We start from the raw sequence: 18247 nt of genomic DNA on the forward strand, positions 1-18247 counted from the left end.
CTCTTCTAAAAGTGTCTTAAATTACCAGTTGTCTTTATCAAATGTGGATAATTTTTACATGTGGTTGAAATATGTAATATTTTCACAATGTGTTGGTTCATAATAATAAACCATGTTTTATATTATTATATTGGATTTATTTTGTAGAAAATCCATGAATTTTTAGTAACAAAGCAATTCAGTGTTCATTACATTAATACAATTAGAAATATTCAGGTAAACTGTTATGAAAAATACCAAGCATCTTATGATTTCAGGAATTTCTAGGAATTCTTATTTATTGATCCTGAACTCCCAAGACTAATATTTGTAATGAATTTTTCAGTACTATCTCTCCTTCATGTAAATCAACCTCAAATAACTTAGCACAAAGTTCTTCATAGTCACATTTTCCAGGTACTAACACCCTGCATATCCCTCTCTTTGCTTGATTTTCTCCATAGCACTTATCATTTATTTAATTTTAAATTGTGTTTTTCTTATGAGAATGCAAATTCCTTGAGGGTGTGGATTTTTACATTTACTGCTCTATACAAGGTTCTTGGAACTGTGCTTAATATAGAGTAGATATCTTTATAATATTTGTTTATTGAATAATGATATATTATGGTATTTAGACTGAACAGAGAAAGAAGTGAATCTAGAAGTGAATTGATCAATAGGGACCTGTGTCCAGTGAAAGGAGGTCCTGGGGGAAGGTTAGAATGTGGTGGCTAAAAGAATAGGGTGATTGAAAGAATAAAAGATTATGGTGAGAACATAGAGTCCTGGACCCTAAAATATCAGAGATGAAATTCAGAGCTTTAAGGTATAGTTATTACAGAAATGTATGATAAGGAGTGGTGATGAAGATCTTTAGTTTTGAAGTGATCAAGGCTAGAAGTAAGACTGAAGGGTTGATTGGAATAATCAGTGTAAATATTGAGGATGCCTGGATGCGTTCAAGAAAAGATGTAAAATGAGGTTGATGATACCAAATACCAGTGTCCTCAATGAATGTTGCGATAGGCCTGGAAGTCTGAGGATGACAGGGATAGGAGAGCTTAGAGATGGTATAGTTAGATAACATGATCCCCAGAGGGCATCCTTTTATATGATGGTGGAGAAAGAACAATATATTGAATATTATACATTGTAATATAATGTATTATAATATAATGTATAATAATAATATGATGTTTAATATTCAATATAACAATACATTGACTTTCTACCATGCATGAAAAGTAAGTCATTTAATATTCTACATATATTGTCTTACAAACTCTTTACAACAACTCTCAATTGGTATCCAAGAGTTTCTTCTAAAGTGCTAATAGCTATAGCTTTTCCATGTACTGACCAGCTGCTCGGGCATAAGAATCCAGAGGAAGCAGTGGTAGTAAAAGACATATTTATTGTAGTAGAGGTGCTCTGATTGAGGAAATACAGGCAGTAATCAATCATGCATTTTTTCTCCTGTGAGTAAATAGAGACATCAGCAATGTTTTTAGCAGCAGAGGACACAGAGGAGTATTTCTCAAGTGTCAGCTTGTTGTATTCTATTTAAGCATAAGTTTGTGGGTAGTTAGTGGCTTTTATGTGGACTTGGACTTTAGGAATTTAACAGTGCTCCAGAATTATTGTTCAAATTGAGGATGATGTCAAGATATTAGGTGCGTGGTAATAGTATTAACAAGTAGGATGATGGTGGCTAATGTACAGCAGGATAAGTGTAGCATTTGAAGTCTCCCATTGGGTAAGCACATCCACCACCCCAAAGGAAAGGTTTTTGCATGCAGATGTATTTGTGTGTGTATGTGGGGGGTGGTATGGGATGATGAGGGCCAGTTGGCAGGTAACATATGGAATGTAGACACAGAGGATGTCCCAAAAACACTGAGAAGATGGGAGATGAAATGGCCAATCTTCTGCTGCCAGTGATCTCCTATTACAGGATCTCTTGTTTGATGTAAGGTGTTATAGATCAAATTGTATCCCCCTAAAAGATATCTTTAAGCCATACTATCCAGTGGCTCAGAGTGTGACATACTTTGTAAATAGGGTCATTGTCTATGTAGTTTGTTAAAATGAGGTAATACTGAAGTGTAGTGATTCCTTAATATGGCTGGTGTCCTTATAAGAAGAAAAAGAGAGAAAGGTGCATAGAATGTCATGTGATGGCAGAGGCAGAGATTGGAGTGATGTAGCTGCAATCCATGGAACACATAGGCTCATTGCTACCACCAGAAGCTAGGAAGAGGCAAGGAAAAATTTCACAGAGTCCCAGAGGGAGAAGAGTTCTACAGCCTTCTTGATTTTGGATGTCCGGCCTCCAGAACTGTAAGAGTAAATTCTTGTTATTTTAGGCTACCCAGTTTGTGGTAGTTTGTTATGGAAGCCCTAGGAAACTAATGCATATGGCCTCAGAAGCCCCTGTGGATTGAGTTCAGTTCTTTGAATGAAGTTCAGTGTCCACTTGTAGTGGCTATGATTCCTAATGGATGTACTCAGTTCCATGTCTGGCTGGCTTAGACACTGAGCAGCCCATTAATGCTCAGTACACATCTTCTCAGTGCTGCCCTCTGGTGGCTCTGAATCTTGCCTAGAATCCCTGATAGTAGAATGCAACAAGAAGGGTAATAACATCCAAAGAGAACCAACAAACTTATCTTTGACATAAGACATAAGCACAAATTTCCTATACACATCAGTTATTATCAACACCTTTCTTCTCAACAGAAATGATGGCAAAACTATTATGTGTTGCTTCCCCCCTCTCAATAAGAATCATCAGCACCATTTCAAAAAAAATCTAGGCATGGAAATTTAGTTTAGCAGTTAAAACACAAGTTAAGATGCCTTCATCCTACTGTAGTGCCTGTCTCTCTGTATCTCTCTCTCTCAAATATATAAGTAAGTTTAAAATAAATAAATATACTTTCACTAGACATTATTAATCACAATATCATCTTGATCTTTCACAAAACTATAGAATGTGAGAGCCTGTTGTGAACTTATACATTGTCTCTCATTTTTACATATGCTGAAACTGAGGCCCAGAGAGGGGGAACTGGCTTCTATAGAGCTACACAGTTATTAAGATAAGACTTGAAATTCAAGTCTCCCAATTTCCAATCTTTATATTCTTCTACTTTGCCTCATTGCTAAGGGACCATTATCTGAAACCAAGTCTAATAGGATGAATATTTAGTTTTTATTTTTATTAAGCGTTCTTCCCCTGCAATCCTCTAAGGAAATTATCTAGATATTTTTGCTGTGTTATGTCAAATAAAATATAACATTATATTTATTTAACTCAGCCTTATGACCAGCTGAAACTGCTACAAAAAAATGAAAGCCAAATATTTGCCATTTTCTTTCACAGTGACTCTGATAATCTCATTACTCAAAGATGAAGTCATGAGGCACTCTAGAAAATCTGTATGCTTATTGCCCAGTGATTAGAGTATCATCTAAAAGAAGGGATCCTGGGGAGAGCAAAACGGACATCTAGACAGACACTCATCTCTGATATGAAGACAGTGACTAGCAAGGTATCACAAAATAAATCATGAGGTCGTTCAAGATCAGATGATTCCAGCAGATGGCAGTATAAGGCAGGTCTGGATTTTAAACATTGAAAACTGGGAAAAGAAAAAAAAAGCATAGTTTTTAATTGTATACGAGTAATTTGAAGACAGAATCCTATAGAAACACCATGCACTGACAGGACAAAGCCACTAGTGTGATATTTACCAGGCAATGACCACATAGAATTTTAAAGGAAATAATGAGGTTGAATACACCATAAAAACTCTGTGTTAATTACTTCTGAGAAATCGATACTGTGTGGCTAACAGTAAAATGACATATTTTTTGAAGGAAGGCTCTAAACATATAATGCATGAGAAGATAGACTTACACAGTTTATAACGACATGCACCGTTTACTGACTGGCATGTCCTCAAGCATTATGTGTGTATATAAATGTATGCAGCACTTGTTTCATTTAAGCTCCATCTTGTAAAATAACTATCCTTATCTCAATTTTATAGATGAGGAAACTGAGGTTGAGAGAGTTTACAATAAGTTTCACAGCAGTCAATATTTATGTGTAAGGTTCCAAATCCAGGGGTCGGTGCTGTGGTGCAGCAGGTTAACGCCCAGGATTGTAAGCTCCGGCATCCCATATGGGTGCCGGTTCAAGTCCTGGCTGCTCCTCTTCAGATCCAGCTCTCTGCTATGGCCTGGAATAGCAGTAGAAGATGGCTCAAGTCCTTGGGCCCCTATACCCATATGGGAGACCCGGAAGAAGCTCCTGGCTCCTGGCTCCTGGCTTTGGATCGGCATAGCTCCAGCCATTGCGGCCAATTGAGGAGAGAACCATTGGATGGAAGACCTCTCTCTCTGCCTCTCCTCTCTCTGTGTAACTCTGACTTTCAAATGAATAAATAAACCTTTAAAAAAAAGATTTCAAATCCCACCTATCTTTATTTTTTCATGATTTTCTATTTGTGCTTTTGTCCTTTTTTCTTGATTACTTGAAAATATTTTTACTTAAAGTATAATAGAGATGGCATAGGTCTTTGCAGCATTGCCAATACAAAGCTACTGTCTTCATTCTCTGATGAAATGAAAAACAGCACCAAGCTACCCCATTCAAGAGTTAACAATGACATTTTTTAATGAGTATCAATCCATTTGTGGTTTATCTCTCTTTGACCTGGGCTCCTGGATTTCCAAAGGCTGATTAACAGATGTAAAAAGGCAAATGCAAACTATATGTGCAACTACTGGGTTTGCTCTTTGTCAGTTCACATGGTTGGATCTAAATGTAGCATTCCAGTATCAACCTGCACCAAACAATTAGCCCTACTTATTAAACAATTAGCCCTACTTACTAAACAAAAGTATGGGTTCCTCCTCACTTTTTGTATAGCCTGGTGAGCAAAATCATTACCTTCAATGGATTCTACCTATGGAAAGATGCACTCATATCACTTTCATTGATTTTGGCCATTTTTCCCTTTGTCTGATTCTACAGTTAGTAACTTAGAAAAAGTTATATCCAACCTTGTCAAAAGATGCCCTTTGGCTGCTTAGAGACCTCTCTAGGTAACATTTATACTAATAGTTATCACAGTCTGGTAGTCAACCATTTAAAGCCAAATGTATTATTCTTTCTATATTTGAAAAATGGCTAGTCTCCAAAAAGCTGATTTGCACTCACCAAATTCACCGAAGACTGGCATTTAAAGAAACATTGGTTCATTGTTACATAATGATAGCCACAATTGTTCAAGGAAACTTAATTACTCAGTCTCAATCAGCCCATTCTCATTTGGTAGTTTATGTGGGAAATCAAGACATAATCAGAAGTTTGCTTGGTGAGACGTACAACAAGTGGAAGAGCTGCATGATTTCACTAGTTAATAACATCAAGGTCTGGCTCTTCTACTTACTAGCTATGGGACTTTGAGAGAGCTACTTAACCTCTTTGTAATTAAGTTCTCTGGTCTGTAAATTGAGGATAACAACAGTGCCTAGTACTTCATGGAATTGCTGTTAAGATTAAGTTAGTTGGGACTGACACTGTAGCTTAGTGGATAAGGCCGCTTCCTGTGGCACTGGCATCCCATGTGGGCACCAGTCCAGTACAGGCTGCTCCACTTCTGGTCTGCCTCCCTGCTAATGTGCCTAGAAAAGCAACAGAGGATGGCCCAAGTACTTAGGCCTCTGCACCTAGGTAGGGTACCCGGAGGAAACTCTTGACTCACAGCTTTGGATTGGCCCAGTTCCTGCTGTTGCGGCCGTTTGGGAAGTGAACCAGTGGATGGACTATCTCTTTCTCTGTGTCTCCCTCTCTCTTTCTGTCTGTAACTCTACCTTTCAAATAAATGAATAAATGTTTTAAAAAGACTAAGTTAATAAATTCAAAGTGCGCAGAAAAAATGCCTTAAACATAACAAATGTCTTAAAGTGTTAGCTATTTTTATTATTTAATGTATCCATTTGCAAAGATAAATATCCTGAATTCTTGCTGACCAGTCATTTACAGATTCTTTTTTGGGCATCTCTATCTTATCAACTTTCTAGATTTCAACTACCATCTGTGTCTGGATGATTTCCAAATCTATATCTCCATCACTGATAGCCCTTCTGAGTTCCATACTTATTTATACAGCAGCCAACTGAACGCAATCACCAACACTGTTGCTTCCCAAAATTGTTTATGACATGGACACACAGATAATAGAAATAATAATACAACACCCAGGGATTAGTGGATGAACCCGTGTGTAGCCTGAGATGTAGATCCTGATTAACTACAAATTCTAGCTGTCCCAGAAAAAGCCCAGCTATACCTAGAACTGAGGGTTTCCTTGTCTCCCTATCTTGTAACCCATTTGAGTCAGACAAAACTCTGATACAGATGTCTCACTAGATACCTCACATTCGACATGTTCAACATAGAGTGATTATCTATCCTTAAAGCCAGCTGTGTACACTATATACTGATGTATTCAGGGCAGAAATTGGAGCATTTCCTGGATTTCTCCTTCTTCCTTTTCACCTATATTTAGTCACTAAATTTTGCCAGTTTCACCTGCCAAATCTTTCAGATCTCTGTGCTTTCCTTTCTATCCACCATGGCCCTAATTTACTCACTGATCACCTCTGTTGTAATGTCTTCCTGTCAAATTTTCCAGCCACACTTGATTCTCCTTTCAAAATTCATCCTTCACACAACTGACATGGTGATCTAAGATGTGAATTTCACCTTGTCATTCCTCTTCTTAAAATCCTTCAATGACTGTCCATAGTACAGTGGTAGGTCTAAAACTTTTTTTTTTTTTACTGAAGTGACATGCAAGAAAGCAAACCCCCTCCCCCAAATCTTGAAAGATAGTAAGTGTGGAGGATGGGGAAAAGGACTACAAGAGTTTGCAAATTCCTTGAAGTCTTGTGTTTTATCTTAAACTTGTTCACTGGCATTTTGAGTTCTAAGTGACAATATATGTTTGTTTTAATATAGAATAATGTTTCAAATTATATACCATCAAGTTAAAATTATGCCTCAGAAAGTTGTATCCTGTTTGTCCTGTGCCTTGGCACAACTAGCACATCTTGGGAAACCCCAGAGTGAGTATTACCAAAGGATGAAGTCCAAACTCCATAGTCTGGCCTCCAGGGCCTTCATTATCTGGCCCCTGCTCGTCTATCCATCCTCCCACTATTTGCACCAGTAGTGCTGGCCCAAGTGTAGTTATATACCCACATTATGCTATTTCTGACCTTTCTTCTGAGAAACTCTTCATCTGTTCCTTCCCCACCCTTTCTGTCCAATCACTGGAATGATGCTAACCCTTCCTTTAAAAACAAGTGCATATGTCTATCTGTCACATCCTTCAGGAATCTTCCCCTGCCATGTCCCAGATTGTAGCCTTTTACACTGATATGAACATTAAAAAAGCCTAGTGCTGTAGGCTTACACTAATATTAACATAAAATCATCTGCATTGACAGGCTCTTTATTTTCGGGATTCATTACTAAAATACAAGCTCCTTAAGAAAAAAACTCTGGGTATAAATCACTTATTAGATGATCAATAATTTTTAAGTGCAACTGACTTTTATGACTTAATGACTTAATATTTTTAAACTCCCATTGTGTTCTCTCTTTGATTGACAAAATATTTCCTTGAAAACAATAAGATTGTCAATCACCTTGTAACTGAAACTAATTTTAAAATATAATTGCATGTCTCTAATCTATCACATGTTTATTTTATACTGTACCTTTTTGAGAAAAACTTCTGAATCATTTGTAGACATCTTCTGTTGTCCACAAACATCATCCAGTTTCTGTTATATATTGATGTTCTTAAAGCCACTTACCTGATGGTCTTAGTACAAATAGAAAGTAGAATTGTCAAGGACAACTATGAGAAATACCAAACAAAGATATAGATCAGACAATGGCAGGGGATAAAAGATAAATATTTAAAAGCATAAAGCTAAAATAATTTTATCAGTGAGTGAGCTGATTTCTCATAGACTGAAAATCTTTTAGTGATTTATCTTGTTTGCCTATCATTTTGGAAAGTGAAATTTCTATACACATGTCAACCTCTAAAGAGATTTCTATGCAAACAATAGATTATTGTAATGTATTTGGCTATCTGTTATACTATTAAAAACAACATTCATCTAAGTTCCATATGTAAATAAAGAATGATGATCGTGAAGATGTTTTCACACAAGGAATTCTAGAGCTGTCTGTTTCTTTGAAAATTTAAACTTCTTGCCTGTATTTCTGTTTTACCTCATCTTTCAGCTTTTTGACATATTTATGCTATAGAATTGATTAAATCCACAGAATCTCTAATCTTTTATACCTTTGAACCCTAGTCTCCCTCAAATGTAGTTTATGTGAAAAATATTTTGAAAATAAATCTATATTGTGCTCTACAATGCAGTATTATTCTGTTAATTGTAGGCTAATTCAAGCCAGAATTTTACACACAGAAGCAGAATCTTTTTTTTTTTAATTTGTAGCGGCATGTTACAGAATGCCATTAAATTCATTCTTCTGCCCCTGTAGGCAATAGTTGGGAGAAATGATCCCAGCTCAGCAGGACTCCTCAGTTTCTGAGGTATGTTACAAGCTATATTTTCAAAGCTGCCTGGGTAATAAGATTACTGGCACATTTGTTGAATTGTAAATGCAAATCTGTGCACCATGTAATTAACATATTCCTGAAACAATAAATTAGCTCTGAGAGTTGAAAAAGGAAACATTAAGTAAATCATAGGTATTTTTATTTGTGAAAGCATTTGCAGAGTATTACTGAGTATTTCATTTAGGAAGAAATATCATATAAATTGCAAATACTTTAATTGTTTGCAAACATAGCCCATACTTACCTTATTTCATTATATCAAACTATTCCATGTGACACAGAGTAGCCTAATTCCTATCCAAATTTCCTTACCGAATCCATAATGAACACTCATGGACATTCTGCAGGAACTCCAGAGCATCATTTTCCCCTAGATACTCTAAGTTTCCTATGAAGAATGGGCAGGGATTAGGTGGTATATTACATGTTCTCCATAAATTAAACCTTTTAGCTACTCAGTGAAAGCTGATATTGCCTCTGTACTAATTCATATGTTCCAGTGTGAGCTACAGAGAAAGCAACCAATGGAAACTTCAGAAAACAATAGTTTTTCTTTTTCAACAAAGAACAGGTCTATAGTTAAGTGGTCACTGGTTTTGATTTACTTGCTCAATGATGCCATCTGGACCCAAGGTAGTTTGTTTTCTAACCTACTATTCTTACTATGTTGAGTTGCATTTTCATGCTTGTTGTCTTATTGTCATAGGATGGCTGCTGAAGCTCCAGAATTGCCAGAATTGCTTATACTGTCACTCCTAGATGCAAGTGAGTTTGGGAAATTGAGATTTTTCTATTCTTTTAGTAATGGGAAGTGATAAAGGAAAAAGGACTTTGGAAATGGATTAGTGTAGGTAATTAATAACATCTCTCCTTATTATGCCTCATATGCTAATGTCTCTTGTAACTACCAATGACAGTGCAACGAAACTCAGCACATAGATTGATGCCCACTGACTTCTTTTTTAAAAGATTTATTTATTTATTTATCTGAGAGGTAGAATTACAGACAGTGAGAGGGAGAGACAGAGACAGAGAGAAAGGTCTTCTCTCCACAGGTTCACTCCCCAGATGGCTGCAATGGCCAGAACTACACCAATCTGAAGACAGGAGCCAGGAGCTTCTTCCAGGTCTCCCACATGGGTGCAGGTCCCAAGGACCTGGGCCATCTTCCACTGCTATCCCAGGCCACAACAGAGAGCAGAATCAGAAGAGGAGCAGCTGGGACTAGAACTGGCGCCCATATGGGATGGGGGTGCCTCACGCCAGGGCTTTAACCTGCTGTGCTGTAGCGCCAGCCCCCCACTGACTTCTGTACTGAGAGTAATTTGCTTACCTTGAGATTCAGGAAGGAATACAAGGTTATTGGACCCAGAGGATTGTGGTATTCTAAGCCACTGTACCTCTCTTACTTTTCTTCACTGCCATGAACAATTTAACTGTCATTGCTATTACAATTGATTCTCATATCGTATCAGTTCTAAAATACACTATTTGTCAGATTTTAATTCTCTGAAATTAGAATTTACCTTTAATGAATATCTCTTAGAGCCAAAGTTGGCTATGTGGGTATTGTGATGTAGTTGTTATTGCATGTACTTGTAGAAATGTGGTCACAGATGTTTTAATGTTTCAGTTGAGTTACGTACAGTGTTATTACTTTATGTGTTGAATTTAATGGCCATTGAAAATATGAGTGGGCATTTGATCTAATGATGGACACTGATTGGGATGCTCACGTTGCTTATTGGAGTGCCTGAGTTTGGGTCTCAATTCTAGTTTCCTGCTAATGCACAAACTGGGAAGAAGTAGTGATGATTCAAGTCTTCAGGACCCTAGCACTGATGTGGGAGAATAGGATTGGGTTCCTAGTTCTTGGCTTTAGATTGGCCCAGTCCCAAGTGTTGTTGGGGAATGAACTAGCAGATGGTAGCTCTCTGTCTCTGTCTCTCTCCCTCCTTAAATAAATAAATAGCCCACACATTTTATACTACAATTAAGTATAAGAGCAGAACATTGGAGCTGGCACTGTGTAGCAGTCGGTTTAAGCCACCACTTGTGACACTGGCATCCCATATCTAAGAATGTCAGCTTTTCTGCTTCCATGAAGGCAACAGAAGACTGCCTCTGCCATCCATGTGGAAAACCAGAATGGAGTTGCTGGCTCCTTGTTTGGACAGGCCCAGGCCTGACTGTTATGTTCATTTGGGGATTGAATCCGTGGTTAGAAGATCCCTTTTTCTCTCTTTGTCTCTCCCTCTCACTCTGTCACTCTTTCAAATAAATAAAAATAATCTTGAGGAAATACCTAAAAAGAACAAAATAGTATTATGCAAGCAGAAAGTATATATGCAAGCAGTGGGTTATATATAAATTTGACATTAATGAAGCAAATTTTTGTCATTTGAGGCCAATATCAAAACTTGAAGAATGCGTGTCAGTGTCCTGGAATGGGATCTTAGAGATAATGTGGATCTTCCCTATTTTTCATTTTATTATATAGTTTAACATTAAATTCCTGGGTTTTTAAAATTTTTTTTCTGGTTTATTTTCATTTTATTTGAAAGGCTGAGCAATAGAGAAAGATCTTCCACCCACTGCGTCCCTACCTAAATGCCCACAATGGCTGTGGCTGGGCCAGAACTCCATCTAAGACTACCACGTGGGAATCAGGAACTCAGGTACTTGGGCCATCATCTGTTGCCTCCCCTGATGTGCATTACCAGGGAACTGGGATCAGGACCAGAGCTGCAGCTCAAACCTAGGCACTCTAAGATGGGTGGTGTCCTGGGTGGTGCCTTAACCATTGTGCCAAATGCCTGCCCTTTGCTTTTGTTTTAAATGATGCATCTTCAGTGCTCTTGCTCTTGATGACATAGAGCATAATTCTATGTGGAAAAAAAACCACAGATATCAATAAATGAGTGAAAATGTGACTGAAAATAGCTAGATTGTGAACATGAATAACTTTTAGGAATTCCTTACCTATGTGTTTTGCTCACATTTTCATTCATGTGTATGTGTGAAATGATATATTAAATAAGTGATGCTAAAACATCCTCTCTCAAAAAGTTTGAAAGAAAATTGCTAAACAATAAGAATGTATTGTATTATAGTTTAGTTGGCAGAGACATCTCTACATTTGCTCTCAAATCACCCAATTAGGGGAGTAGGGAAAAAAAAGGTTACGCATAAATTGGAAACTGCTACATAGCCAGTAAAGACTACTGAGGCCAGTAGTGGCACTGAGTTAAGATGCTACTTGTGACACATATCAGAGTGCTGGTTCCCATCTTTGATGCTAAGCTTCCTATCTAGCTTCCATATAATACAAGGGAAAGCAGCAGAAGATGGACTAAGTGCTTGGGCCCCTGCCACCCATGCGGGACACCAAAATGGAGTTCCTGGCTCCTGGCTTCAGACTGGCCCAGCCCCAGCTGTTGCATTTGTTTGGGGAGTAGGTCAGTGGAAAATTTCTTTCCACACTACCCCCCCCATCACTACCTTTTAAACAAATAAAGGTGAACATTTAGAAGGAAAGTATGCATTATTAAGTAATTTTAGTGAAGATAATTATGAATTAACATATCGGCATCTTAAGTAGGAAGCGTTAATAGCAAGAGGATTTAATTGGACATTAAGGTTTTCTTTGTGTTAATCTATGGCAGAACTGGTGAATGAATACTCATTTCCAACCACCTGAGCTGGATTCACCTCAGGCTCTGGTTCAACTATCATGGGGGATACCAAAACATTTTCTCTCAAACTTTAGGTTGTTTTCTGAAGAAAAGCTGCAGATATTGATACTTTAGACAGCTAGACTCATTCCTCAAGTTTCAATTTATGCTTAAGGTGGTTTCATATTGTACCTGTCAGGAGCCTTGAAATTGGTTAATCCAAAATACATTTTAGCAGTGCTACTCAACTACTGATCCAGATGCAAGTACTCAGAAGTCATTTCTCTCTCACCTGCGTTCTTCCTGCTCTTCTCCTGTGACTCCTCTTCCCACTGCTGTCCTTTCTATCCATGCTTTGTGCTCCGGAGTCCTCTTTTCATTACACTGTAACCAAATGCCCCATCCTCTCTTCATTTTCTCAAAATTCCTCCTCTGTCCATTGGTCTTGACTGAAATCTGTCTATTTTCAGAAAGCACCCTTCTTGTTTGATAGCTGCTTTCTCTCATAGTATATGTGTCACCTGGCTGTTAGAATAGCCATTTTTGTTGGTGCCACTTCTAGGTAATTATTCTTCCACATTTCTGCTGAAAACCTTTCCACTTTGAAAATTGCTGCCATCAACTATTGTACCTTCTTCCATCTTATTTCTGTTCTTCTACCAATTCCCTGACCATTCTCTCACATTTGCTGGATGCTTTGGAACTTGGTTCTCGGTCTTTGTCTTTACACCCATTATTGTCATCAACATAGACACATGGGAGAGAACATATTCAGTGCTTCAACTGATAGATTTTGAACTTCATGACTCCAAACATGTGTCTTCACTTAATTTTAACAACTCATTACCACAGTCACACCATGAAATTTGTTGCTCAAAGATGTATTGAATTTAAATCTTAAATTCCTGAATCCTACTCTTTGTCTACAGTGATCTCTTATAATTCTACTTTATCGTTTCCTTTCTGAAATTGAAAAGCTACAGAACCTCTATATTGGCTCATTATACCCAACTACCCATGGTATAACTTTGTAATGGATTTCATTAATTCATTCCATAAATACTTTTAATAACCTACCACATGCTTGGCACTGCAAATATACTACTAAACTACACACATATGTTTCTGATCTCACAGAATTACAATTTGCTGAGAAAAACAAAGATTACATAACCAAATGATCACACAAATATAAAATCACAAACTGAAATAAGTGCCCATGAAATAAAAAAATTAAGTACTATGCAAACATAATAGGAGAGATTTGATCTCTTCCAGGAAGGACTGTGAGGATTTCTGTGGGAAGTGAGCTTTGAGCTAAGAGCTAAAGGAACAATAAGGGTTGTCTTGAGGAGGTAAGGAAATCATACTCAGCAAAGAGAATAGTATGATAAAAATCTGTGAAGCAAAAGAATTCAAGATATAGCTGAATAACTTAATGATCAAAGTGGATTGATTGCAAAAGGCAAGATGAAAAGAATGGTAGAGAAGTTTGGAGAGGGGACAGAACAGATAATGCAGAATCTTTGCCACCATGCTACAGAATGCACTGTGAGGCATAATCAAATGGGAGAATATAATATCTGTGTTTTAGACAACTCATTGGCTCTAGTTTGAAGAGGATAAGAGTAGATGCGGAGGCATGACTACAATTGCATAGTTACCTACCCTTTCATTCCTCCTCTCCTTCTTTATGAATGACAAAAGCCCTAATTTCTTTTTTTTTTTTTGACAGGCAGGGTTAGACAGTGAGAGAGAGAGAGAGAGAGAGAGAGAGAGAGAGAGAGAGAGAGAGAGAGAGAAGGTCTTCCTTCTATTGGTTCACCCCCCAAGTGGCCGCTATGGCCTGTGTGTTGCAGCTGGCACGCTGTGCCGATCCAAAGCCAAAAGCCAGATGCTTCTTCTGGTCTCCCATGCGGGTGCAGGGCCCAAGGACCTGGGCCATCCCCCACTGCCCTCCCGGGCCACAGCAAAGAGCTGGACTGGAAGAGGAGCAATCGGGACAGAATCTGGCGCCCTGACTAGGACTAGAACCCGGCGTGCCAGTGCTGCAGGCGGAGGATTAGCCTAGTGAGCCACAGCACCGGCCCAAAAGTCCTAATTTCTCAGACAGGCATAACGCTTTTCCAAATTGAAGCTATCTTGCAGTGTCTTTTCAGTTCTAAGCAGTTACGTGACTAAATTCTTGCCAAGGAAACTTAAGGATGAATGAGTGGAATTCCCAGGAATCCATAAAAGAGAAGAAGTTGTAATTATGAAGTATATGAAGTTTGTAACTGTAATATGTATAGTTCTGCATACATTCGTATGGACTTACTTCTAAGGGTACAGTTTAAAAACTTGCTATGGGATCCCAAATGCCCTTAAGCTGGGTGGTAAAAATAGCATTTTAAGTGTTAAAATGATCATATGGATAGGGTTAAGCTTTAAAGTGATTATATATATATATATATATGATTAAGTATTAAAGTGATCATATAGATAGGATTAAGTGGCAATAATAATATAATTAAAAAGTAGTGAATGCTCCATTAGGGGAAGCAGTCCATACAGCAGACAATTGAATGGTAATCACTTTAAGTAGCACTCTGACCTCAGAAACAGCCCTTAAGGTATTCTGGTCTGGCTGAAAAGTCCATGAGAGTATTTCAGACATGGAAAACCAAGACACAGTGGCAATAAATGTCCTACATGAAGGACATCTGTGGGTGAGATGCCAGTGAAAAGAAGGGGACATCAAAGAAGGATGTACTTTTATCTGAAGGGAGGAGAGAACCTCCACTTTGCTTATGGCCTTGTCTAAATACTGACAGAGTTTGTGGATTTAAAAGGCTTCCAATAACTTAGACTGCTCATGTGAAGAGCCTTGGGTGATCACTGACAGCATATGTAAGAGTGTTAATTGTTAAATTAACAACAGGAGTCACTGGACACTAACTTCTCGTGCAGGACCTCTGTCCTCAGAGAGTTGTATTATGAGAGTTAACAGTAAAAGTTATTCTCAAAGATTTATTTCATTTTAATGTATTAAGTGGAGGATATTCTTATGTCTCATAAGTTTTATTTAAGTGCAAAAGATGTATCATTCATGAGTACTTCTTTAAAGTTAATTAAGTTTCTAAAAAAAGTGAAATTAAATTCAAGATGCAATGACTTTGAACAGCACTTGTCTTGACTGTTGAGGAGCAGGTTTTTGTGTGCAAATTGTTGAACTCTTAGTGTAGAGTTGGTCTTCTGTGTATAAAGTTAATTGAAAATGGATCTTAGCAGAGAATGCGACTGGGAATTGGAGAGGGAGGAGGAGGAGGTGTAGGAGTGTGGGTGGGAGGGTGGGTATGGTGGGAAGAATCACTATATTCCTAAAGTTGTACTTACAAAATGCATGAAGTGTGTATTCCTTCAATAAAATGTTTCCTTGGGAAAAAATAAATAAAAGGAATCTTCTATCATGTAAAAAAAATTCACTTTCTCCACCTCCTCATCAGCATTTGTTACTATCTGCTGTTGAATTTTAGCCATTTTGACAGCAGTGAGGTGATATCTTATTATGGTTTTGATTTGCATTTCCCTGATGGCCAGTGATATTAAACATTTTTTCATATATTTGTTGGCCATTTGTATTTCTTCTTTTAAGAACTGTTTATTGAAGTACTTTGCCCATTTCTCAACTGGATAAATTGTTTTTTATGTTGTTAAGTATAAGTTGCTGATATATTCAGGATATTGATCCTTTGTCAGGTAGATTGTTTTCACATATATTTTCCAGTTCTCTTGGATGTATCTTCACTTTGTTGATCATTTACTTTGCTGTGTAAGAGTGTCTGAGTTTGATATAGTACCATTTGTTTATTTTTTGCTTTTGTTGCCTGTGCTTTGGGAGTACTATCCAAGAAGTCATCTTGGAGTGTTTCCTCTATGTTTTTTTTTCCCTAGCAACTTCATAGTCTTAGGTCTTAAGTTTAAGTTGTTGATGCATCTTGAGTTGATTTTTATATATGGTGAGAGGTACAGATCTAATTTCATTCTTCTGTATATAAACATCCAATTTTGCCAGCATCATTTATTGAAGAGATTATAATTACTCCACTGCATGGTCTGAGCACTTTTGTCAAAACTCAGTTGACTGTATGTATGTGAATTAATTTCTGGGCTCTCTATTCTGTTCCATTGAACTGTGTATTAGTTTTATGCCACTATTATGGAATTTTGATTAATATTTTTATAGTATACTTTGAAGTCAGGTATTGTGATGCCTCCAGCTTGATTTTTCTTGCTCAGGATTGCTTTAGCTATTCTGTGTCTTTTGTGATTCCATATGAATTTTAGGGTTGCTTATTCTAATCCTGTAAAGAATGTCATTGGTAATTTGATAGGGATTAAATTGAAGCTGTAGATTGCTTTAGGTTGTATAGACATTTTATTGATTTTTTAAAAATTTTATTTAATAAATATAAATTTCCAAAGTACAACTTTTGGATTATAGCGACTTTTCCCCCCATAACTTCCCTTCCACCCACAACCATCCCATCTCCCGCTCCCTCTCCCATCCCATTCATATCAAGATTCATTTTCAATTATCTTCATATACAGAAGATAAATTTAGTATATACTAAGTAAAGATTTCAACAATTTGTACAAACACAGAAACACAAAGTATAAAGTACTGTTTGAGTACTAGTTATACCGTTAATTCACATAGTACAACACATTAAGGACAGAGATCCTACATGAGCAAGTAAGATCTTTCCATTTTTTATGTCCTTGATGAGTTCTTTAATCAATGTTTGATAATTTTCATTATAAAGATATTTCACTTCTTTGGTTAAATTCATTCCTAAATATTTAAATTTTTGTGGCTATTGTAATCTCTTTATCTGTGAGTTCATCATTACTATACAAAAAATCTACTTGTATGTTTATTTTGTAAGGTACAAACTTTACCGAATTGGTTTATCAATTCTAATAGCTTTCTGGTGGACTGTTTAGGTTTACCCATGTACAACATCTGCACACATGGATATTTTGACTTCCTCTTTTCCAATTTTGATGCCCTTTCTTTTTTTCTCCTCCCTAATTGCTCTCACTAAATCTTCCAGTACAATATTTAATAAGAGCGTTGAAAGTGGACATCATTGTCTTGTTGCAGATCTGAGGGGAAATGCCTTCAGATTTTCCCCATTCAGTATGATATTGGTTGTTGGATTGTGATATATGGCCTTTATAATTTTGAGGAATATTCCCTGTATACTTAATTTCTGGAGAGTTTTTTATTTTTTGTCATGAAGGGGTGTTAAATCTTATCAAATGCTTTCTCTGCATCTATTGAGATGACCATATGGTTTTTGTTCTTCATTCTGTTGATGTGATTTATGATGTTTACTGATTTGCAGATGTTGAAGCACCCTTGAATTTCTGGGATAAATACCACTTGATCATGATGTTTGATCTTTTTGATGTGGTTTTGGATTTGATTTGCTAGTATTTTGTTGAGAATCTTTGCATCTATATTCATTAAGGATAAAGGTCTTAGTTTTATTTTCATGTCATGTCTTTGGTTTTGGTATCACAGTAATGGTGGCTTCATAAAAATGTGTGGCATTTTAATATTTTGGAATAGTTTGAAGAGTATTGGAGTTACCACCTCTTTGAATGTTTTGTAGAATTCAGTAGAAAGACCATCAGATCCCAGGGTTTTCCTTGATGGAAGAGTTTTCATTACTGCTTCAATCTCTTCAATTGTTATGGGTCCGTTTAGATTTTATGTATCTTCTTGATTTAATCTTGGTAGGTTATTTGAATCCAGTAATTTATCCATTTTTTTCAAGTTTTCAGTTTATTAGCATACAGTTCTTCATAGTAATTTCTTTTTATCATTTGTATTTCAGTGGTATTGGTTTTAATATCTCT

The sequence above is a fragment of the Lepus europaeus genome, chromosome X (assembly GCF_033115175.1).
Source record: "Lepus europaeus isolate LE1 chromosome X, mLepTim1.pri, whole genome shotgun sequence".
Lineage (NCBI taxonomy): Eukaryota > Metazoa > Chordata > Mammalia > Lagomorpha > Leporidae > Lepus > Lepus europaeus.